The sequence below is a fragment of the Glycine max genome, chromosome 14, assembly GCF_000004515.6.
Source record: "Glycine max cultivar Williams 82 chromosome 14, Glycine_max_v4.0, whole genome shotgun sequence".
In the NCBI taxonomy this organism is placed as follows: domain Eukaryota; kingdom Viridiplantae; phylum Streptophyta; class Magnoliopsida; order Fabales; family Fabaceae; genus Glycine; species Glycine max.
Window position 1 is genome coordinate 34,788,018 of NC_038250.2, and position 26,051 is coordinate 34,814,068.

At 40.4% G+C, this 26,051-nt stretch overlaps 1 non-coding gene across 1 annotated transcript; it reads right to left on the reverse strand.

The window, feature by feature from the left end:
* LOC106795813 (GRF1-interacting factor 1) lies at positions 1-24,544 on the reverse strand. The gene is made up of 2 exons (XR_003264490.2): positions 24,498-24,544; positions 1-398 (listed from the first exon to the last, which is right to left on the reverse strand). It is a non-coding gene; the product is annotated as a GRF1-interacting factor 1 (transcript).
* Between the last annotated feature and the right edge of the window lie 1,507 nt (positions 24,545-26,051).

A 26,051-nucleotide genomic window follows, 5' to 3' on the forward strand; every position in this document is an offset into this window, starting at 1 on the left:
TCAGCTTCCATCACCAGCAACTTTAAGGTAATTAAGTGTCTCACCACCATCACCAGAGTGGCCATTAGAGTTTCCTCCTCTGCCTTCACCAGAGATTCCAATATCTTGCTTGCCACTACCGATGCGTACAAAGTCCGGAAACCCTCCTCCGGCTCCTATGGTTGCATTGCCTCCAACATTAGTGGCTTCACTTTGCAGCATGTGGAGGCCTTGACGTCCAATGGAGCTTATGCCAAGTTGGTTGTGCATGCCTGGCTGCTGTTGAAGCACTGAGAAAGGCTGTTGCAGTGATATCCCCAACAGTATGATGTACCTGACCAGCCAATGGAGATGGTTGTGGTTGAGAATCAGCTATTGCAGCTAGGTACATGAGATTTCTTTGCAGCCTTGATAGGTTCCTGAAATAAGGAGAAGAGGATCATTATGATGTTTTAGGACCACAACAAAAGGAACAGAAGGGGAGCCAGAATCCGATGCTAAGATGTTAAGGGCAAAATCCAATAATTGTGGAGGCTTTCTATCTCAAGGCAAGCAAGGAGAATTTTGATTTGTAGAAGAAACTTTTTCGGTTTATCTAATTAAGCAACACCTCCTTAATGAATTTGTCCAAGTTCATGAATGAACAACCACTGGGTGTAGTGGCTTCCCCTGCCTTCTTCTTCAACTCCATGATCTTTTGTCTCATATACACAGCATTGGTACTCATGATACACACAGACCCTCATGATACACACACACACATATACCCAACTACAATAATAAAACATAAACACCCTTGAAACCCAGCATTTAAAATTAGTTACATAAACAATTGCTGATGTCTATATTTGTCTATAATTGAATTTTACCTTTTGTATGTTCTTGTATGTCTTGAGCAATAGTAATGAAGTTTTGCCATACATAGTTAAGCATGAAGCTTTAGTCAAACAGAATAATCCGAAAATGTCAAAGAATTGGGTGTTGAAAAAGCATAACAAGACTTTTTGTGATTGGTTTAAAGATACAATCTTTGCAGATGAGAATGATTCAGAAACATTAAGAAAGCTAGCAGATGGGCCTAAAAGAAATGTTATAACCTGGCAAGGATACGACATAAACAAGTATTCATTTTACACAAAAGCACAAGATGACAAAAGTACAATGCAGAACAGCGGGGTCACCCTAAGGCCTGAATCTCAACACTTTGCAAGTGTCAATGACGCCAATCCCTGTGTAGCTTCCATCCCTTACTTTGGGTTCATTGATGAAATTTGGGAGCTTAACTATGTGAAATTTACGGTATGTGTTTTCAAATGTAAATGGGTTGACAGCAACACCGGTGTGCGCACCGATGATATAGGATTTATGTTGGTAGACCTAAAGATACTTGGTTACCACAATGACCCTTTCATCATGGCAGAACAAGCTAGACAAGTATTTTACGTGCAAGACCCTTGTGATGAAAGGTGGTGCGTGGTTCTGCAGGGCAAAACAATTGGTGTTAATGCAGAAGATGATGATTCATACATGGACACTGTCGCAACCTACCCTTCGGCGGGAGGGCGACGCGTGACTCGCGGGATGCGCGTTCCATGAAAGGAATACGCGCGGAGTCGCCACCAACGTTTATTTGAGGAAAACGTCGGAAAAACCGGAAAAGATGCAATCTACGAACTTTTAAGTGAATGGCTCGGGAGTTGTATTTACGCGCGGGGAAGGTATTAGCACCCCACACGTCCGTCACAAGAGACGGCAGCCTTTAATCGAATGTGCAAACATGACTTTGATTTTTACGTTCCCTTTTATGTCCTTATATCCTTTATACCCTTTTTATATTTTTTCTCTTTTTGTGGTCGACAAGGGTGTTTCCCTTTGCTCCTACGTATTCCTCATTGGGATGAGAAAATCAGACCTACGTAGTTCTTTCTTATGCATGAATCAAGTGATTCTTTTTACTTGAAAGGTGATCATTTTAAGGCGTTGGACCTTAAAAATGACCCATTTTACTTAATAAGAAATTGAAGTGATAAACTTTCAAAAACCTATTTTTGTGGACGAGCTTGACTAGGCGAGTTGATTTTAGCCTTAGTTTTACCATAGTTATTAGTCAATTCAATCAAGAATGAGAAATCCCAAAGAGAAAACGTCCGATTGATTTTTCGCTTTATTTTACTAAAAGACATTTTTTTTATTATTATATTATTATTTTACCTCTTTTTTGATTTCCAACGTGGTTACGGCACGACCGAACGGTCGGAATTCATTTTAACCAAAGTTAACGGATAATACAATTCAAACGATCGGTGGAAATTTATTTTATTTTTAGGTTAAGCGAGAAATGACTTAAATAAAATGGCTTAAGCATGTCAAAAGGGGGTATAAAAAGTGAATGAAACGAGAATAAAAATACATGAAACCAAGTGTGGACCACCACGGGTACATAGAATGAATTGAAAAGCTTGGTTTGAGGTACTTACCCGTTGAAGACCGAAGAACGATGAAGAACGAATGAGGAACGTCAAAGAACGGTCGAAAACCTTCGCGAAATCACTCACGGAAACGTTACGGAAGCGCCTCGGCTTGGATTTTCTTCACGGAAACAATTTTTCTAAGCAAATTCGAAAGAGAGAGAAGTACCTAAGGGGCTGAACCCTTTTCTACTTCACTTCTCCCCCTATTTATAGAAAATTGGGGGAGAAGCTTGCCACCCAGCTCGCCCAGGCGAGCTCAGCTAGCCCAGGCGACCAGGGTTGCTTCCTCCAGAAGCAACAGCCTTCTGGAGGAATCTTCTGGAGGGCCCAATTGGGCCTGGTTGCTATTTGCACCCCCATTTTTGCTAAGTACACCCCCCTGCCTTTTTTTGGTGATTCTTTTTCGTAAAGTTACGGAAACTTACGAATTTCGTAACGATACTTGTTTTCTTTCTGTAATGTTACGGAACCTTGCGGATTACATAATCATCCCCTTTTTGACTTACGGAATGTTACGGAACCTCACTAATTGTGCAAGGATGCTTCCATTTGATTTTCGGTGTGTCACGGAACCTTACGGATTGTGCATCAATATTTTCTTTTGATTTCCGGCACGTCACGGAATTTCACAAATTGCCTAATGATGGGTGCCAAGCACCTCAAAATGACCAAACGCAAGTTGGGGTCCGCCGCCTTTGGATGACAAAAGGGCGCAGAATGACCATAATTTGTCTCCGCTCATCAATCACACTTGGGGTCACTGAATGACAAGGTGCGGATAACCGTAAGGCGTCTCCGCGGGCTACCAGCCTTTGGGTCATGGTAACAAAAAGCGGTGCGGTTGACAAAAGCGAGGCTCCTGCTCCTACATATCCTCCAATGAGGAACTCAGACCTACGTAGTTCTAGAGCGCTTATGAGACTTGAAAAAGTCTCGGTGTTTTCTCCACTAAAATGCAAACATGCTTTAGCAAAGAGACAAATATTCCAACTGATTAGAGCAGCATATGCTTTTTTGAGTGAAAAACAATGCGTCTACCAGGGAAGGAGAGTATGCTGATGAAATTTTCTCATAACCATAAATGAGATTTTGGATGTTTAGCATTTCGTTTCTAAATGACCATTTAGAGGAAACACTGGGTTCGACAAAAATAGAAGAAATCCACTCAAAGTGTATCAATCTCGCACAGGTAAGTGTTTGATCCTAATTTCGAACCATAGATATGTCATGACTTGATTTTACAAATCATTTCCTATCAAATCAAAGATTACATGCGTGATCATGGATCAATAGGACTTCCCTTGGAAACGGGTTCTTTTGGTGGGTTTTTCGGCTTTTGATTTTTTTTTGGCTTTTTTCCTTTTCTGTTTTTGTTTAGTGCGGGGCGAAAAAGTCGCTAGCGCACAAGATTTTGGTTGGCAATTAAAGGGAGAAGACCACTTTAGGTCGTGGTTTCCTTTCCTTCTTTTTGTTCATTTGGTGACAATTCTGTATTGTTCAGATATTGTCCGGTCCAAAGACCTTTCTGCACATTTCTTCTGTTTTCTTTCGATCCTTGATCAGGAGCTTTCTTTCCTTCTTCTTCTTCTTTTTTTTCTTCTTTTTTTTACTTTCTCCCACTCTTTGATTGGGAATTTCCTTCTTTTCTTTTTGCTTTCTCTTTGATTGGAAATTTTCCTTCTTTTCTTTTTTGCTTCCGAGGGTAAGGATTGACATTCTCACCCTGGGTCAAGGTTTATGGTGAGTTAGGATTTTGGCTCAAGGCTTGTAGAATGACTAGACATGATACATGTCAGGGTTTGGTTTGGTTCAAGGATAAAAAGGGATGCCCCACATTATTTCCATGACACAAATGCAAAAAAGATGATTTGGAAATTTTATGCAAAACTGGTCATGCATGCACCTATGCGGACACTCAAGTGTCAAATTTTTATGGTCATGTGATGCTAGGGCTCAGGATTCATTTCCTCTATTTTAGATCAACCCAATGATTCCAAAATATGTTCTTTTATCAATTTGTGCATTCATCCGAGTCCATTTTAGGCGTCGGGAAAATTTTCACAGCATTCACCCTTCAGGTGTATACACATTTTTTTTCCAAAAACTAGCTATGATCAACGAATTTTTCTTTAAAGAAAAGTTGGAAGTCATCTCTTTTCACAAGCATGTTGGTTTTTCAGCTAGACAACTTATTTTTCTTTTTTTTCTTCCTTTTTTTTTATCATTATCATTGGTTTATTTCTTTTTCTTGTTTGTTTTTTTTGTTTGTTTTTTTTTCATGAGGTATTTTGCTACCTAAACATGTGTATATTTTTGTGAGGTATTTTTGCTATATACACGCATATCCAAGGTATCTTGCTACCTAAACATACATATATATGTTTTGTAAGGTATTTTTGCTATATACATGCATATCCAAGGTATCTTTCTACCTAAACATACATATATATTTTGTGAAGTATTTTTTGTTTACATACATGCATATCTAAGGTATCTTTCTACCTAAACGTACATATATATATTTTGTGAAGTGTTTTTTTTGTTTACATACATGCATGTCTAAGGTATTTTCACTACCTAAACATACATATATATATTTTGTGAGGTATGACTACCTTCCGAGCTTGCGCTTGTTTTATTTAAATTCCCAGGATCATGAGCAACTAGGTGCGTCCTACTATAAAAAGTGATCAAATAACAAGCATAGATTCAAAAGGTACTAGGTTGCCTCCTAGTAGCACTTCTTTAACGTCTTGAGCTGGACGCCTTATGACTTGTCGGTCACTGACCTAGTACTTTGCTTACCTTTGGCTTTGGACTTGGTCGCCTATTGGTCGGCCATGTGGTGTAGGCAATACTCAAACCTTTTTGTGGATGAGCAGAGGTGAACTTTAGAGGTGATGGCGGTGCGTCTGTTGCCCGCTGCCGGCCATCCCCAGGCTGCTGTGGTGTTTCGCCCTGTGCCTGCCTGGAGACGCAGTACTTCTTGATGAAAGCTCGATTAGTAGGGGGCCTGATGCCCTTGCTGGAGGTGACAGGTACTCCGTAGAACTGACAGAGACCCGTAATTAGAGCTTGACAACTCCAAGACCCTGTTGGACTTCTTCGGGTCCACTGGGTGTCTTACAGGCGCGATCCCTGCAAACAATAGATGAAATCAGAAATCAATTGAGCGATGTGCATACTTACCTATGATGACGTGACTTTGTCGGGGGGTACGGGCACCCTTTAGGACTGATATAGGCTCGTAACCAGAGCTGGAAACCCCAGGGCCCTGTTGGACTTTTCCGGGTCCACTGGGTGTCTTTGTGGGTGTGATCCCTGCAAATAATAGATGGCATCAGAAATCAATTGAACCATATGCATACTTACCTATGTCGGAACGACACAGACCAACTGATACTTCCACAGGGGGAGATCGGCATTGCGGTCGCTGGGCAGAATGTTGCTAAGTGGCAACGTCATCTATATCTATGTAAGAGTGGTCATGTTGGTGCGCATGATCCGCACTCGTCTCTTTGCAGCGGCACAGGTGAAATCTTGCCCCAATATGCATAGTAGCTGTGTGATAGCCTCCCTCTCTGGTTGTGCTCGCACAGTTGGCCCTCCTCCAATATCAGGGGGTGGCCCAGAAACTGATAAAAGGAATTTACTGGCCCCTTAACTGGGAGCGCGAGTCTCGGTTAAGCATTTAAGGGCAGAGGACCTTAAATTATCTTAAGGTGTGGACATGGAGCCCACTGAAAGTGAGGACGCGTAGCCCTCTAAAGGCGAGGGCGTGTAGCCCTCTGAAGTTCAGGACGCGTCGCCTTTTGAAGGCGAGGGAGTGTAGTTCTATGATGGCGAGGATGCGTAATCCTCTAAAGGTGAGGGCATGTCCTCTCAAGGTGAGGGCGTGCAACCCTCTGTTGGCGAGGACGTGTAGTCCTCTAAAGGTGAGGGCGTGTAGCCCTCTGAAGGTGAGGACATGCAGTCCTCTGATGGCGAGGGCGTGTAGCCCTCTGAAGGTGAGGACGTGTGGTCCTCTAAAGGTGAGGGCGTGTAGCCCTACGAAGGTGAGGACATGCAGTCCTCTGATGGCGAGGGCGTGTAGCCCTCTGAAGGTGAGGACATGCAGTCCTCTGATGGCGAGGGCATGTAGCCCTCTGAAGGTGAGGACGTGTGGTCCTCTAAAGGTGAGGACGTGTGGTCCTCTAAAGGTGAGGGCGTGTAGCCCTCTGAAGGTGAGGACATGCAGTCCTCTGATGGCCAGGGCGTGTAGCCCTCTGAAGGTGAGGACATGCAGTCCTCTGATGGCGAGGGCGTGTAGCCCTCTGAAGGTGAGGATGTGTGATCCTCTGAAGGTGAGGACGTGTAGTCCTCTAAAGGTGAGGACGTGAAGTCCTCTGAAGGCGAGGACGTGTAGTCCTCTGAAGGCGAGGACATGTAGTCCTCTAGAGGTGAGGGTACTAGTACCCAAGGGTTCACCCTTATGAGAAAGCAAGAGATCGACTCATCGAGAGGGTCGGTCATCCCAAATCCACACGACTGGATATTAGATGTAGGAAATCTATGCAGTTAACATGATTTTTAGGGATGCAGATGCATGCAACCTTTGTCTTGAAATGCGGTAAATGCAGACTTCGTATGAAACAATGCAATGTAATGGAAAGTTGTACAACGTTCATGACATTCTTTCCCTATTTTGTGATTTTGATTTTGATTTAATTTTTTGGAAAACACAGATTGACTGTCCTTTTGAAAGAGGTGATAATTCATGCAATCTCATCCTATCTTTTTGCAAATCTCTCCGGGAACTCCCTCAGAGTGTATGTTCTTTTTGATTTAGTCACTTGACCATTTTGGAGTGACGGCAATTGAGCCATTTGATGTTTAACCAATCCATTGAAATTCCAGGGTTTGTCCCCCTTTTTATTTTATTATTATTTTTTTTGTTTTTAAAAAAAAACATCGATGGGTGAGAACTTTTGATTTGTCCCTAGGTTCACTTGAGGCTCATGCACGATGCCCCTCATTGCCCCAGTGTAAGGCTTTGAGGTACCAATTGTTATCTTTCGTCATGACCTTGTAGCAAGGGAGAATGAAAGAAGCAGTTGATTTTTGCAAAAAGAATTTTCCAAGGACGAGAAATAGTTGAAGAATTTTTTTCAATTGATGGATTAAGTCAAATGACTTCTATGTAGAAGCAAGATGTTTTGATGTTTTGATGATGCCGAAGGATCAAGTGCTTCTAAGTTTTATTCGAGACAAGAATCCAAGAAAATCAAGATATATGATCAAGTTGATCTCTAGAATCTTAGGAAGAAGTTTCCAAATTGAAAAACAAAAGGTTTGACCAAAGAATTCTATCATTTCAAATTGAGATTTGCTCTCTGGTAATCGATTACCAGCAGCTGAAAATGTTTATAACAGTCACTAGAAATTTGAATTCAAAATTTATAATGTGTAATTGATTACACATGGATGGTAATTGATTACCAACAGTTTTTTGAACGTTTTAATTCAAATTTCAAAACCTGTAATCGTTTACACAAGTCTTGTAATCGATTACCAGAGGGGATTTTCGGAAAATAATTTCCAAGAGTCACATCTATTCAAATGGTTTATGAATGGCCATCAAAGGTGGCTTGGAAGCACGAATTTAAAGAGAGTTTTCATTGCCCACAAAGTTTATCCTCTCAAAAGATTAAGAGTTTTTCTGAACTGAACTGTCTTATCCTCTCAAAAAGATTCCTTGGTCAACCACTTGCATATTCAATAAGGAATTTCGATTGGTCTTCATTGTACAATCTATCCTTTTTTAAGAGAGATTTCTTCTTCTCTTCTTCTTACTTCTGAAAAGGGATTAAGAGACTGAGAGTCTCTTATTGTAGAGGATTCTTGAACACAAGGGAAGGGTTGTCCCTGTGTGGTTCAGACTTTGTAAAAGGAGTTTTACAAAGAGAGTGGAAAATCTCAAGTGGGTTGCTTGAGACTGGACGTAGGCGCGGGAAGTGGCCGAACCAGTATAAATCAAGTTTGCATTCCTCTCTTCCTTTAAACTTCTTTTATTTATTGCTATTTATCTTTTGCTTTAAAGAAGTTTATTTTGAATTGTCTTTTGAGTAATTCATGTTAAGGGTGCATTGTTAATCCAAAAAGAAAGAGTGATAGTTCAATTGGGGAATAGTCTTTGCATCTTAATTCAACCCCCCTTTTTCTTAAGGTAACTGAGACCATTTGTCCAACATCCTATTCTTGATAACTCACTCCTCTCTAAAAAGACAAAATGAGGTCACATGAACGTCTATATTTTTACTTGAAAACACAGTCAATCAAATGCCTTTTTATTTTTTATTTTGAAACTTATTTTTTATTTTGAAATTTATTTGTTTTGAACTTTACTCGTTGTTTTACGGCACCCCCACCAACGTGCAAGATGAGTAATCTCTGATTGAACGGTCTTGGAAGTCAACACTCAGGAGCGCAGGTTGCTTGAGCAAACAGACCAATGGCTTACACTCACATTTCGGTGGAAGTTGAATAAGCAAAGATGTGTTCGCGAGAGGATGTCCATTTTATCCATATCATTTAGCATTGTAACTGTGGTTTATGGCATAAACTTGAAAATCCTGATGAGTCATAACAACAGCTTCCAGAATTGCCCCATGTATGGTGTTGCTTGTCAATGTTAGGATTCAACAAGCGATTCTCCTCAAATTTCAGCCAGCCCGTATCAATTAGACTTCACACTTTATGCTTCGGGGTCATACAATGCTCAATGGAATGCCCCGGGGCTCCTCCATGATAAGCACACGTTGCGTTCGAGTCGTATCCTCAGAAAAATGGAGGTTGAGGAACCTTGGTTGGGGTTATGGCTACCATTGAATTATTGAGTGGATATGGGATCAAGTTTAGCATATGACAACGGAATTTGGGGTGAACCCTACAGGCTTTTTGCTGCAAAATTCCTTTATGTTGGTGTTTTTTGGTTTTTGCTAAAGGTGGTCTTCGTCATTGGAAGTGCGGTAGACAGGCTTTGTGTTTGATTTAGGGATGGCCTTTGTGGATAACTGGGCAGTGGGTAAGGAGGAGGTTTGTTATTGGCTGAGTAATGACATTGTTGGGTTGGTGGGAAACTTGGCCGTATAGGAATGGCAGTCACAGCATGGGTTTCTCCCTCTTTCTCACCCACTTCATTTGCCCCAGTTTTCTCATTCGTCCAAGCAGGATGACTAAATTTGCCTTTTTTCAGACCCACATCGATCCTTTCACTGGCAAAGACCAAATCCTCAAAGCTTTGAAGGTGCGTAGCCCACCATTTTCCATAGTAGAATACTGGTAATGTGTCTACTATCATTGTCATCGTTTTTTCGTCATTGAGGTGCCACTTTGAGCTGCCAGGTTCTCTACCTTTGGGCGTATTCTTTGAAAGATTTGTGCCCCCTTTTTGCACATGTTCTATAGTTGCATCCTATCCGAAGACATTATACTGACACTGCCTAACGAAGGCAACCACTAGGTCCTTCCAAGAATGGACTCGGGAAGGTTCCAAGTTAGTGTACCAGGTAACAGCTACCCAGTAAGACTTTCTTGGAAGGAATGTATCAGTAATTCCTTATCTTTTGCGCATGCCCCCATCTTCCGATAATACATCTTTAGATGGTTCTTGGGGCAAGTAGTCCCCTCGTACTTGTCAAAGTCCAGCACCTTGAACTTGGGAGGGGTGATGATATTGGGTTCTAGGAACAACTCTTTTAGGTTAGCGAAGGCATAATCTTCACCTCCTTCAATGGCCCTGAGCCTTTCCTCTAAATGATCCAACTTTTCCATTTCTGCCATAGCACGAGGGTTTTTACTTGTCGTGGAATGCAAGAGGTGTAGCTGGGGGTGATACTGAGGGCCTTCCGAAGTGTTTTCAAGGGGTATACCACCAACTGCTTGCCCTTCAGTGGCATATCCGAGCCAAGGCTCGAAGTCGGCTAGATTGTGGTGGGGAATTTCATGTGTCTCTTCCACGGTTTAAGAGACATGTGCATGATCAGTTTGGGGTTGCTGGCTCTCAATGGGTATAGGAGTGGAGTTATTGACATTCTTATTGGGAGTGTACGCCACATTGGGTGGCGTATAGTTGAGAGGCAAGCCATATGGCGGGAAGGTGTGCTCGTTTTGAATTTGCACATCATGGGGGCCGCCCATACTTCCCAAATATTTGCCTACCATATCTGAGGTTGGATGATTCATTTGGTTGATGCCGGATGGGGACGTCGGGTTCACCTTAGCAACAACGCTGGTAGCGGCAATTGCAACCGCATTGGCTTCCATTATCTTCTTCACGCTCATCATGGCCTCCATCATTGTGGCCATTTTCTCTTTAATGGCCTCCATGTCGGCCTTCATCTTCTCTTGTATCTCCTCTACTTCACCCATTACTCTAGCTCTAGCACAAGTTCGGTGAGGGCACCATAAAACATGTGTTTTTTTTTCTTTTTTATAACAATGATTAAGTTCTCTTTTTTTTCAAGGAAAGAATGTAATGAGCAATGCAACCAATGAAAAGTATGGATGTATGCGAATGATGCATAGTTGAAGTATTGCGAATTTTTACGCAGGACATGGGGTTGAATCAATTTAAATTTTTAACATGGTCCATGACATCTTTGTCAAGGTGAAGCTGGAAGTAACAAGGATATCAACAATCCTAAGCGTGTTTGGCAGTAGACGAAGCAATGATGTAACACGATCCATCTTTTGCCCCAATTTTTGCAAGATGGTCACTTCCATGCTTCAACTTGACTCGATGAACCTTTTCGTAAAAGCGGGAGCTTGGTTCAACCCCATAACCCAGGGAATGACAATTTTGATCGCCAATACTTCAACAACATTTCATAGGGATGAAAGACTCGGGAATACGCATACTATGCATGGAGAATGTAATTATCAAATTGAGATGCCCGAAGAAACATCCTTTCTTAGTTAACCATGCATTAGGTACCATGTTCAGTTATTTTGTTTTGTTGTTGTGTGTGTTTTTTTTTTTTTTTTTAGAAATGGGTTTATGATCCCAACATGGTTGGCTCATGGTACCGAATATATGCAACCAAGAATGCATCATGAATTTTCATGCTTCCTTTTTTGTTTTTGTTTTGTAGAGGAAAATGCAAGGCTCATGCATGAGCAAACATGAAAACAAAAGGTATGCAGTTTGTAGAACAAAAAGTATGTTGAATGCATATGCATGATGATGCAATGACTCATGCAAAATGTGAGGCTGGAATATGATAACGGACAAATACAGGAACGATATGTTCATTATGATGTTATGAAGAGATGCTTATGCGATGCATGATATGAATGCATTTTACGGACACGAGAGCCCGGAAAATTATCTCTTCTTACTTGCGCATTTGGTGGCGCAGTGCCCCATGTGTACAATTAAGAAGGTGATATGGACCTTCCGGCTTCCCGTGACAAAGGACGAGACCAACATACAATGCATGCTAGAGATAAAATGCGGGAGTGACTTGATTCGCACTGATTTTTGGAGTAAAAACGTGGGATAAACTCATTTTATTCAGAAAGTTTATAACTAGTCAAGATCTGAGTGACAATACAAACTTCCTAGCGGTTTCTAATCATATGGTCCATTAAGTCTATCATATGCTGACAATAGCTGAGAAGTCCGTGGATCTCCTCGGGGGCGGAGTAGGTGTCCGCCATTGCTTTGGCCTTGGCTAGCAATCGGGGAAGTTCTTGACTCCTGTTCAAAGTAAGAGCAAATCGGTCCATCCACATTGTTGCCTCTTGGTGCAATGAATCAATTACCCTTTCCCTTGCTTCCCTTTTTGCTGATATCTTGGCGTACTCATCCTCTAGCCTTTGCTCGTGAGTCGCCGCTAGATTTAGCTTTTCTTTGCACTCATCGATGATGGCCCACATATTCCCTTCAGTCTCGCTTAACTGTTGGGACAAATTTCTTTTCGACCTAAGGCAAGCCTTTAGCTCGTCCTTCAAGATCATGCCTTTGACCCGTGATGATTCCTTTCACCTCTTCGGAGCTTGAGCTCACTATTGTTACCCTATAAAGCCCCTCAAAACTTTGCTTTGGTCGTGTTCTTCCTTTCAGGCCTTCTTGGTTTCTCGTTCCAAGGCTTCAGCGATGGCCATATTGACGTCCCTTAGTTCATCATACTCTTTTCAGACTTTGATGGCTATGGACTTGAACTTCTCTTCGACTACCCGGGCTTTTTCAAGCTCTGCCTTTAGGGCTTGTACCTTATCACTTTCTTCCGAAGCTTTAACCTCATCATCTCTCATAGTCTTTAGATTTGGGAGCCAATCCAATCCTTGTGTCCGGACTCTCAGCCACTTATGATAGCCGCCGATGCTCCCATTACTGCTTCCCCTAAGCTCTCTGTCCTTTCTTCACACCGCATCACATGCCTTGTGAACTCCTTAGAGTACCCTCGCATTGGGGTCACTGAAACCCCGTGCGATGAAAGGCGTGATGCTTTCGTCTGATGGCACTCCTCTCATGGGGTAGCCAAGCTGTCTTATGGCGAGGACGGGATTATAATTAATACAACCCCTTGTTCCATCAAGGGAACATTTGGACATCCTTCGCATGAAGATAGAATCCTGATTCTTCCTTCCTTCTAGCGAGGGAACAAATTAACAGACGCCCCTCCATGCTAGCCAAGAGTTGGTCCCAATTCGCCTTTCCTTTTTCGATGCACGAGCGGTGACCTTGTAGCGGATAGACGGGCCTACCTTCTTGGAGAAAAAGGTGTGAAACCAGCCACACATAGAGAGCCAGTGCATAACAAACAATTCTTGCGCCACTCTTTTCACATCCCCGGTCGAACGTGTCATACATGGCCAAAATGGCGACGACCGGGCTTTCCTTGCCATGATGAAAGGTGAGGAAAGCGTCAATCACTGCTAGGTCCACTAACCCTTCCATATTTGGAAAGAGGACAACTCCTAAGATCAAAAGTGCCAAGATGTCAATAAAGGAAAGCCCATTTGCCTTGATTTTCCAAGGCTTTTGCCTTTTCCTCCAAACACTTCCTTGGTACTCTGACTACTCCATTTCTGTTTAGCTTTACACGGTCCAACTCTTGTGCTGAGATTTTCACTACCTTGGCAACTCTTGTCGTGGAGGGATAGAACCCAAAGAAAAGATATGGCTTCCTTCCTCCCAGTGGGCATCCCAGGATTTCCTCAAACTCTTCCACAGTCGGCACTAGCTGGAAGTCCTCAAATGTGAAGCACCTTAGGGGCTGGTCATAATACTGGGCAAGGGATGCAATTGGTTCCATGGAGACTTCTACCCTAGCTAGGTCCCAAATGCTTACCATATGCTTTGCGGAAGGCTTGCCGTTGAAGTTGACCCATTAATTGCCCCAATTTTCGTAAACTGGTGACCTCTAAGCTCTTGATTTTGACTTGATAAAACCTCTTTTTAAGCGAAGGCTTTTGACTTGATCCCATGTTTTACTAAAGTGAAACAAGATCTAGTGAGAATCAAAACTCTGACATCTATCATGGGTGGAATGGATGAATGCACGAAGGAATGCATATGACACGGATGCAATTTATGAATACGGGAGCCCGGGAAATTGTCTCCTTCTTAGATACAACGTCTTGGGGTAGCAAAGTGCCCAACGTATGTATTTAAGAAGGTGACACGGACCCTCTGTTGGTTTGCCCAAGAGAGGGGATTAAGACGGAACCCGCACATGATGCATATGCGAAAGGTACAATACGGGGATGTACATAGTACGACAATATTCACAAAATATAAGCAAAAGGGTACATGATAATTATGTATAGGAGTGTGAAAAATGGCACGCAGCGTGTCCGCTCCGTGCCCCTATTCAAGGGACCTATATGAGAGGGAGCTAACAAGGCTTTTAGTGGTAATTCCCAAGGTGGTCATATCTCTCTTGAAGGTCTCTAGAGGTATCATCCCCTTCGAAGAACATATTGCAGTAGTAGGGACTACTAGCAACGATATATTTTCAAAGAGGAAAACTCTAGATGAGGGTTCACTGTAATCAAGCAAGTTGGAGACCTAGCATGATCACAGATTCACCTCCACTCCTTATGTTCCCATGAACCCGAGTATAAGGCCCTTTTTCAACTCACAGTGTGTACAAATAGTGTTGGTGTTTGTATGCATCAAATGAATAAATATTTACCTCAAGCATACAAAAAAATGCACTAAAAGCATCAAAGAGTTATGTATACAAGAACATAATGAAGGGAAACCAACAAAGGAGTAAGTCATGGCAAAACTTTGCACAAGATTAAATGGCCTAACTCTCTAAAAACAGTCCCCAGTGGAGTCGCCAACTGTCGCAACCTACCCTTCGGCGGGAGGGCGACGCGTGACTCGCGGGATGCGTGTTCCACGAAAGGAATACGCGCGGAGTCGCCACCAACGTTTATTTGAGGAAAACGTCGGAAAAACCGGAAAAGACGCGATCTACGAACTTTTAAGTGAAAGGCTCGGGAGTTGTATTTACCCCCTGCCTTTTTTTGGTGATTCTTTTTCGTAAAGTTACGGAAACTTATGAATTTCGTAACGATACTTGTTTTCTTTCCGTAATGTTACGGAACCTTGCGGATTACATAATCATCCCCTTTTTGACTTACGGAATGTTACGGAACCTCACTAATTGTGCAATGATGCTTCCATTTGATTTCCGGTGTGTCACGGAACCTTACAGATTGTGCATCAATATTTTCTTTTGATTTCCAGCACGTCACGGAATTTCACAAATTGCCTAATGATGGGTGCGAAGCACCTCAAAATGACCAAACACAAGTTGCATGCCACCAAGCAAAGGTCCCCGGACGAAATTAGGGTATGACAGACACCTATGTTAGTCCTTTGACCACTCAAATCACTCCTAACATTGTCGGAGAGGAAGAAGCTGACGACATTCATGCTAATCGAAATGATCATGATGAAGGAGAATTGATTAACATCGTGTAATGTAATTTTCTGTAGAGACAGAGGTCACCAAAGCAAGTAAGTGACAGCTACATTTTTCTCTGATTGAGGCATCGGTATTTTCTTTTAGATGGTATCCTTAGGACTTCATACAGCTCATGTTTGTCGCCAGTTTCATCATCCACCACCCTTTTCTTCTCTGCCTTCTCACGTTTGTTGTTGTTAAACCCATATTTATGCCTTCTTCCCTTCATGTCTTGTTTTATCACAACTTTAGCCGAATTTCCTATCTTCAGCACAGTTGAATCTCTTGTCTTATTCTCCAATGACACACTTTGATGGCCTGTATCACTTTTCTTCGTATGTTCTAGTGGTTCAGCTTCAGAATGCATGGAGCAATCTGAATTTTCCAGTGATCACCAAAGGCTTCTGCATTAGCATTGACACTCTCCACCCTCTTTGGTTTATGCTTCTGTGCTGCATTCCGTGCTTCCTCCTTTTAAATCTCACATTTATAAGAGGTTGCACTAGAACGATAAACACCAATCTGTGCTTCTTCCTCGTCTACCAACTCAATATCTTTCCTTTCAACTTTTGTTTTGTAAATTACAGTGTAGTTTACAAAAGCAAAGGTGAAACGGAAGATATTGAGCTGGTAGAGGAGGAACAGGCACGGATTGGTGCTGATTCTTCTAGTGAGACCTCCAATAAATCTGAGAATTATAAGGAGGATGCACGGAATGCAACACATAAGCATAAACCAAAGAGGGTAGAGAGTGTCAATGCTGATGCAGAAGCCTTTGGTGATCACTGGAAAATTCAGATTGCTCCATGCATTCTGAAGCTGAACCACTAGAACATACGAAGAAAAGAGATACATATATTGAGCTGGTAGAGGAGGAACAGGCACGGATTGGTGCTGATTCTTCTAGTGAGACCTCCAATAAATCTGAGAATTATAAGGAGGATGCACAGAATGCAACACATAAGCATAAACCAAAGAGGGTAGAGAGTGTCAATGCTGATGCAGAAGCCTTTGGTGATCACTGGAAAATTCAGATTGCTCCATGCATTCTGAAGCTGAACCACTAGAACATACAAAGAAAAGAGATACAGGCCATCAAAGTGTGTCATTGGAGAATAAGACAAGAGATTCAACTGTGCTGAAGATAGGAAATTCGGCTAAAGTTGTGATAAAACAAGACATGAAGGGAAGAAGGCATAAATATGGGTTTAACAACAACAAACGTGAGAAGGCAGAGAAGAAAAGGGTGGTGGATGATGAAACTGGCGACAAACATCAGCTGGATGAAGTCCTAAGGATGCCATGTACATGTGTATTTCTCAAGATATAGTATTTATATTCCATCAAGCATACATTGACTGTTGATTACATGTAATAGACTTTTTATAACATGGTTGCCCCAAATCACAATTAAAAAGCACAACTACCAATCTTTCAGAGTCCTTTGGTTAATTTGTCTTGTCTCCTTCTGTGGTGGGGTTTTGTTGGGTTTTATGTTTTTGGAAGGTGGCACCTTGGGTGTCTTGTATCTGATCTCCTAAGTACCTCTGGTCCAGTTATGTTTTATTAATAATATTATACTTTTGCCTTCCAAAAAAAACTTATGACTGATCCTCTTTTGATTGATCCTATTTTGTATGTTGTTGTATGTTATTGTATAAAAGATCATGGGTTCTCCACCTGCCTCCACTCCTCCTCCTCCTCCTTCTCCTCCTTCTCCACCTCCTCCTTCTCCTCCTTCGGATGCATCGGCTTCACCGTCTGCCGTGAAGCGGACACGCAAAGCCTCACGTCTACGATCGTTGTCCACTAGACCACCTGGTGCTGAGAGACCAGTGGTGCATGTTGATCCTGCTACCAGGAAGGCCGACGGCCCCCACAGGAAGAAATTAAGAACATATTTGGGGATTGGGGCGCATGATAAGGTGGACGTCACCTACGAGAATTGGAAGGAGGTCCCTACTGCTCAAAAGGACCTGATTTGGGAGGATATTCAGGTATTTTTCTTTTCTTATTTGATTTTGTTTAATTAATAGCCAAAAAATACATTATTGTAAAAAATAAACTTTATTTGATGTTGTCAGGCGGAATTTAATATCCCAGAGGCTTCTGACAGTAGGATGAAAAGGAAGTTACTGTAGACTGTGGGGGAGAGATGGAGGCACTTTAAATCAGACCTCACGAGGAAATAGGCCCTTGCAGCCGATCAGGATAGTGTCGAGGAGACTGTCTGTGAGAAATACGACATCAGCAAGGAAAAGTGGGCCCAGTTTTTCCAGACTCGCAGAGACCCTTCTTGGGAGGTATGTTCCTTGCCATTTAAGTTGTTTTTCAAAAAAACATGATGTTGTTATACTTCATTCTACCAATTTCAAACATTATTGTTTAATTTTTTCAGGATGTGCGCAAGAAGGCACAGGCCATCCAGAAGCAGAATACTGCCCCCCATGTTTTGTCTCGTGGGGGTTATGATTATTTGGAGTAGAAGCTCCTGGCTGAGAAGACGAAGAAGAAGCTGGAGGAAGCTACACAGTCAGGAAGCGTTGATGGTGTCATCGACCCTCCATACCCGGTCAGACACCACGTGAAGTGGAAGATGACCCACACGAAGAAAACAGGGGAGAAGACGACTGAGGCCGCAAAGGAAATCGCTGAGAAGATTGTAAGTCATTTTCAAGTAACCATTACAATTATATTTCAATATTTTGAGAATGCCATGTACCACTATGTGTTTTCTATGTAGGATTCCTTTGAGGAGCAGGCCACACAGGGATCCTTCGTCCCCCATGGACGTCAGGATGTTCTCGTCGCTGCCATTGGACGTCCATAGCACCCTGGGCGTGTCCGTACTGCTGGAGCCGGTGTCACCATCAAGCAATACTTTGGATTGGCTCCACGGACGTCCCGCAGCGCTTCCTCCCTGCCTCCTGACAAATTGTAGCAGCTGACCTAGCAAATCAGGGACCAGCTAGAGGAGTCCATCACAGAGAAAGTGACGAGGCAGGTCATGGCATCCTTCAGCCACATGCAGTTCCAGCTTCAGTCGCAGATGCAATCTCAGGGACTTGCAGTGCCTCCTGAGCCTCTAGTTGGTCCCTCCGGTCCTCGAGTGAGCATAAAGGGGAGTTGTGTTGATCCCTCAGGAAACGATCCTAAGACCGGTGACTCTAACAGGAGCGACTTGTACATAGAAGCAGATCCTGCCTGCCTGGTTGCCATGGGGAGAGTTTATGAGGGATACACTATTGTTCATAACACTCCTTTGTTGCCTGGCCAAGTAAAGGTGAGTGTGGAGGAGGTTACAGATGCAGATGCTCCAGTTCCTGTACCCACTGATGAGGTTTCCTTAGTGGGGTAGGCACTTCACACCTTCCTTGCTTGGGCGACACATCTGGTCAAGTCTTTATCACAACAAGTACTTATTGTCCTTACTATATGTTTCTTCTTTTTAAATTAATTCATTAAGCGTGCCCCAAATTAGGCTATTTAACTTTGTTTCATGAACAGGTAGTTGTGTCTCTGGCAAAACCACCTCCGAAGCCCGATCCGGAGGTCGATGATCCGCTTTATCTGATGACATTGACCATCCCAGAGCTTTTCTTGAGGCCTTATCAGGTTAGATGGGATGCCACCGTGTTCGGGGTCTTTAATCCAGATTTCCCCCTCTACATAAAGCACGAAGACCTCTCCGAAATCGCACACGGTGGTCAATGTCTCAGCATATCAGTGTTACAGTTGTGGATTCTGTAAGTCATTTTATATTACTTTTAATTACCTAAGTTATTGCTTTCAATTCATAAATATTTAACTTTCACTTAACATAAACAAACATCTCACAGAAACATGTATGCGAGTGGGGAATTCTGATATCTATGGATTCCTCGAGCCACAGTCCATTCAGAGGTCTGGGCAATCGCAGTTTGAGTCTGAAAGTTACATAAAGAGTTGGATGCAGAGTTCACAACGCGATGTCTATCTTGGAGCCTACCTAAATGGGTAAGTCACAAAATAACTAATTTTAATTAATGTTTACTAATGTACTAACCCATTTTAGGTTCCACTGCAGCGGACACTGGCAAATGGTGGTCATCCTGCCCAAGGAACACCTAGTTGTTTGGTTTTGTTCATTGCATAACAGGCCAGACAACTACCTTAAGGGGATTATTAATAGGTTAGTGTTCTTTTCAATACATTTGCATTGTAATACCTCAACGTACAACACCAGTTTTTAATTGTTACTCATATGGAACAATGCTATCAAAGGTCTTGATGATGCTCCACAGCCTAAATCAAAGGCTTCTGCTAGGTGGATTGTCGTCAAGGTACGTCACTTACATAAAACTTCCACTTATATATATTTCTTTATGTGTCTGTATACTAGTTTTTTAATTAATATCCAAATTTCATTATGTATTTAGTGTAATAGACAAAAAGGAAGTACTGAGTGCGGCTACTATGTGATGCACTGGATGTCCACGATCATTTTAGGAACTTTTAGGAATAATCGGGAAGCGGTAAGTTTATTTCAAACAAAATCGATTTATTTCTAATTTGTATTACATTATTAAGTTATTATGATTTATTTCATCATGCAATATTTTAATGATCCTAGACCATTGGAGCCAGAGAGATTAAAGGCATTGCGGATCCAGTGGGCATAGTTTCATCTCCGAGTTAGAGATCAGGCCTAGGATTTAGGGACATTATCTTTAGCTTTAGTTTACTTTGGTTTCACATTTTTGACATTTTCTATGTAACATGAACATTGAATTCATTTGATGATTGTTCTTTATGATAAATCAATTATTTGATGTTTATTATCATAAAAACTTCTTGAAAGCAGAATAAAATGTTTATTTGCTGTGAATTGGGTCTGAAATTGCATTTGACAGGTACAATTTTAGGTTTACTGTAAAAACAGAAAGTATATATAAAAAAATACTTGAAAACAACATCGATTATTAACAAAAACCGATGTTAATATCATAAACAACATCGGTTATTTGTGTATAACCGATGTCAGCGTTTGTATTTTAGCATCGGTCATCTGTAGATAACCGATGTCAACTCTTGTACATTAACATCGGTTACCTATAAATAACCGATGCGAACATTTGAATATTAACATCGGTTACGTACACATAACCAATGTTATACACAAAGAACTACACCAAATAAGTGTATGCATCATCAACGTTGACATTGGTTTTCTAGCAAAACCGATGTTAATGGAATATATTAACATCGGTTATTGTAGGAAACCGATGATAATATATTACATTAACATCGGTTTTTCTAAAAAACCGATGTTAATATAACATATTAACATCAGTTTTACTACAAAACCGATGTCAACATTCATCATGCGTACACTTTTTTTGCTGTTGTTCATTGTGTTTAACATCGGGTATTTAGAGAACCGATGTTGTCATATATATGTTAACATCAGTTCTACAAAACCGATGTTAACATTACTACATTCAACATCGGCACTTTCAACATCGGTTTTATAACCGATGTTGAATGTTCTAAATAACCGATGTTGAAAGTGTATTTTCTAATAGTGCTTCGTTCCCTAACAAGGGAAGTCCACCAATAGAGGGCATACCCTTGAAAGCTAAGGGTAGCCAATGGAACTTTTCTCTCTTCGCTGATATGATGGCAAGCAAAGAGTTGTTCAACCTTCATTTTCCAATCTAAGTAGGCCTCAACATTATCTTTTCCATAGAAATATGGGAGGCTAATGTTAGCCTCTTGAGGCCTTCTATCCTTTTATCTTCTTTGGGAATGATGTTTAGTATGTGAACTATGGCGCCCTCTATAATAGTCGCTAAGTTCTTCACTTAAACTCTTGCAAGAGTCATGACTACTATAGGAGACATGTTTTTCTCTTTTCATTTCTTTCATTATTTTTCTTCTTTCTTCCTTTCTTATTTGTTATCTCTCATATTGATTTACTTCTACCCTCTCTTTCCCTTTTTCTTTTCCTTCTAGTTTTTCTTTCCATAACTTGAGGGAACTTAACTCATCTAAAATTCTAGATAGAGGATCCTTATGACTAGTACCCTCACCAATAACACTAGATGAATGATGACTCATGTTGGTTCCTAAGTTGTGGTTCTTTCTTGTTGGGGGTTTTAAAAAAAGGTAAAAGCTAGGGTTCAAAAGAACTCAAGATAAGAGTGATAAGCAAGAAGAAAGTATTATGCAATACCAAGATAAACTGGGTGTGAATATTAAAGAAAATAAGCTATGAAAGTAAGCAAGAAATTAAAGTGAAAGAAATGAAAACTAGAGAAATCCTAGGAGTGTATGGATGACCACATTTAAGGTTCCCAACAAAACACTCACTATCCTAAGGGAAAATTGCCTAAAATTATTACACACAAATGGAAGTTTGGTAACCTATTGGAGGCTCCCAACACACTTCCAATGAAAGGCCTTTTTGTTACAAAACTCGAAAGCAACGAGGGTAAGTAAATTGCCAATTACAAAATTACAAAACGATCCTCAATTTTAGTGGTTGCTCTCTCTTTGGTGATTCACTGAATTTGGAGTGCTTCTTAGTCCAATAACTCTTAAGTTGGTTGGCCCCTTGCTTCTTGACTCAAATTCTTCAAGGGATGGCACCAATCCTCCTTTCCAATTCCCTATATGGCAACTCACAAACAAGGAAACAAAGAGACAATCAATAACCAAAGATCAAAAAATGAAATGAAAGATAAACCAAAAGAGTTTTAAGAATACAAAATTTAAAGGATTATTCAACAATTAAAGCAATGAAAAACACATAAAAGCAAGCTAGGACTCAAAGAGAAACCTAGAATGACTCTAAAGTAGAGTAAAAAAACTAAAAAAATAAGACTCAAGAAACCTCTAGTTTTGGCAGTTGTTTTCACACTCATTTTCAATTGAAATTTCAGAACTAAGATTGGTATAAAATAGGCACCACTAATAGAATAAATTTCAAGCCAAAACAACTAGCACACTTCCCTTTCACTTTTTTTTCCTAGATAGTGATTTTTCAGCCAACTTGTGTGATTTTTTGTATTTTTTCTTTTTATCCAAATCACTTGGTTCATTTTTTTATAATTTTTTTCCAGATGTCTAAAAAATTCAGTAAAACTTTTAGCTCAAAATTTGTAGTGACCAATTCCCAATAATTTATACACGTTCATATGTTCAAGCTGCCAACACCAGCGATTTCAACCTAGAAATCAAGAATAGTGTTTTTGTTGCTTAAGGCTTAGATAGTTACAATTTGTGTTTGCCTATGCTCAATTATCTTGAATAAAAAAATTTAACAGATCTTAAGACTTATTTTGATTCACAAATCCAGCCACGACTCAGCACCACAACTCAACTTCTTCATAGGCATCATGTAGGAAACTTAGAAAACAAAAAAAAGTTCAACAACAAGACTACTTCTAGGAATTGATTTAAAACATGTTATGAAGTAAATAACTTGCATGAATTAGACTCAAAATTAAAAATATAGGCTAATAATGACAAGAATACATGAACAAATGTATCTAGAATTCAATCAACAAAATAAAAATTCAACACAAACTTAGAACAAAATGTGACAATTATTATGACTAAACATGACTCTAAGATGACATGGATTAAGGGATTTACACTTAGATTTTTGTGTTTTTTTTTCTAAACAATATTTTGGAAGAAAATTTAGATCTAAAGGTTCAGCACAAGAAGATTATTACTGAAAAATAATAGAACCTAAAATCACCACAAAAACATGATTCGAGAGTAGATCAATAAAATTTGAACCATTGAAATGCAAGAACAAGTGTAGATCTATGATTTAATCGGTTTATTTTTTTTGAATCTACTATAAATAGCACCAAACCACAAGATAATGGAGGATATACATGGATAATAAGATGAAGAACAAGGAATTAAAGTGAATTGGCCGAACAAAAAGATAGAGGAAGCAGAAGAACATCACCTAGATGAAGATGCTCTTGTTACCACATGATGTACCTCCATGTGGAGCTTGTAGGCCTTGGATCTTCTTCATCAATGGAAGCAGAATGGAGATGGAAGAAAGATGATTGGAGATGCCACTTCAAGGAGAAGATGAGTCAAGAAGAAGCTCACCACCATAGGAAGCCATGGATAAGAGCTTGAAGGTAGGAGAAGATGAGTGGAGGGAGTGGGAGAGAAGGAGCACGAAATTTGGTGCCTCAAATGAGGTCTAAACTTTGAAGTGCAATTCTCAAATGATCAAAGTTGAAAAATGCACACACATGACCTCTATTTATAGCCTAAGTGTCACACAAAATTGGAGGGAAATTTGAATTTCTATTAAGATTTCACTTGAATTTGTGGAGCCAAATTTTGGGGCCAAAATTTCACTAATTATGATTAGGAAATTTTAGCTATGGTTCAGCCTACTAATCCAAGATCAAGTCCAAGATTCTCCACTAAGTGTGCTTAGGTGTCATGAGGCGTATAAAGCATGAAGGACATGCACAAAGCATGAAGGACATGCACAAAGTGTGACTATATGATGTGATAATGGGGTGTAGCAAGTAAATGCTCACCTCCCCCTCTAAAATTTAATTGGATTGGGCTTCTCCCAATTCAATTAAATTTATTTCCCAACACACACATCAAATATTCACTTAATGCATATGAAATTACAAAACTACCCCTAATACAAAAACTAGTCTAGGTGCCTTAAAATACAAGGGATGAAAAATCCTACATTTATAGGGTACCCTACCTACATTATGGAGCCCTAAATACAAGGCCCAAAAATAATGAAATCTTAATCTAATATGTACTAAGATAAGTGAGCTCATACTTAGCCCATGGGCCTGAAATCTACTGTAAGGCTCGTGAGAACCCTAGGGCGTTTTCTTGCATCTCTAGCCCAATCTTCTTGGAGTCTTCTATCCAATTCCATTGGGGGGGTAGGATTGCATCAGAGTGGTTGTCACAACAAGTGTTCAACTTTCCTAGTCTTCTAAAAGCAGAAGGACTATCAAAGCTGGTGCAGAAGAAAATAACTTTTTATCCAGAGCTAGTCAAGGTTTTCTACACTCGTGCACGTGCTGACCTTGAAGGTAACCTCTTCTCTACTATTAACAGAGTTGATATGGTCATTGATGTTGTTGTGTGAAAGGAAGTAGCCGATCTGGACATTGGTGGAGTCCACAAGTTTGATGAAGCGCCTGATGGGTACAACAAGATGCAGACCTATATGGGAATGCTTCTTGACCCGGTTAGGAACTTGAGGAATCGCTTAGGAGTTGGTGGACTGACTGAAAAGGAAAAAATGTTAGTATACCTCATTACCTACATTCTCACACCTAGGTCAAGCAATCATGCTCAGGCAACGGATGATGATTTACAGATAGTTTATGGTCTGAAATCAGGTATCAAGATGAATTGGGTATTGTTGATTGAAGATATTATGTTGAAGTGTCATCTTCTTTTGGATTATGAATTTCCTTATGTTGTGCTTGCCTCAAGATTCATTGACTATTTCAAGGTTGATATCTCTTATGAGATTGTGAACTTTACTAAAGCCTTCAGTGAGATTACCGAAAGGCATCTCAAGAAGCTTGGAATGAGGTTTATTGATCATGAATGGATAATGGTTGGAGAGCCTGAAGCTGGAAACATTGACGAGATGGAAGAAGATGTTGAAGTTAAAGCTCCACAAAAGCATGTACATCAATGGAGTCCTTTTGAGTTTCTTATGATTCCAAAGATGGATGCTATGCTTCCCCTCCATCAAGAGCACTCAGCTAAATTTCATAGTTCTGCAGACAATATAATTACCCGACTGGAAAACTTTGAGACTAGGCTGACCCTTAGCAACCTTCTTAATCCTAATAAGGATGAAACTTAATTGTGTTTTAAGTGACTGTTTTCTATTGTTTGGTTGTCCTTTCTGATTATGTTTAATTTTGTTTTTCTGTCTTTGATGACTTGTTATGCGATGTTTGATTAAATAGCTATGTTTTCTCATAATGGTTAGAGATAAGGGGAGAAACATTAAGATTAAGCTTTGGAGATTGAAGAAATTGTCTTTTTACATGCCCAACTCTTTGAAGTGGCATTTGTATTGATTGTTGCATCTTAGTCTCTATCTTTCAATATGTACATCATGCATAATCATGTAGAGGTAGGAAGATTGTTTCTAAAGTTAGAAACTTCTTTAGTGCATAAAAATCTTTGTTTTAATCGATTATCGGGCTGTTCGTAATCAACTACACAAGTTGTTTGTAGCTTGCAGAGAGATTCTAGTTTCAGTTTAATCGATTACCAGTTATCTGTAATCTATTACATCATTCAATTGAGACCATGTTTGGTTTTTCATGAGTCTCTGCTTTAATCGGTTACCAATTTATCATAATCAATTACTTTATTCTTGAAAGTGTTCCCAGAAGTGACTGAGAATACTTTAATTGATTACATCAGGAATATAATTCATCACATTATTCTTGAAAGCTTTCCAGATGTTGCGAAGAATAGTTTAATCTATTAAAATGATAATCTAATCGATTACTTCTTCAAAATAATCAATTACATTGGTGATTTAATCAATTATAGGTGGTTATAACTATTTTCTCTATAAATAACCAGCTTGTGTTCTCACTTTTAA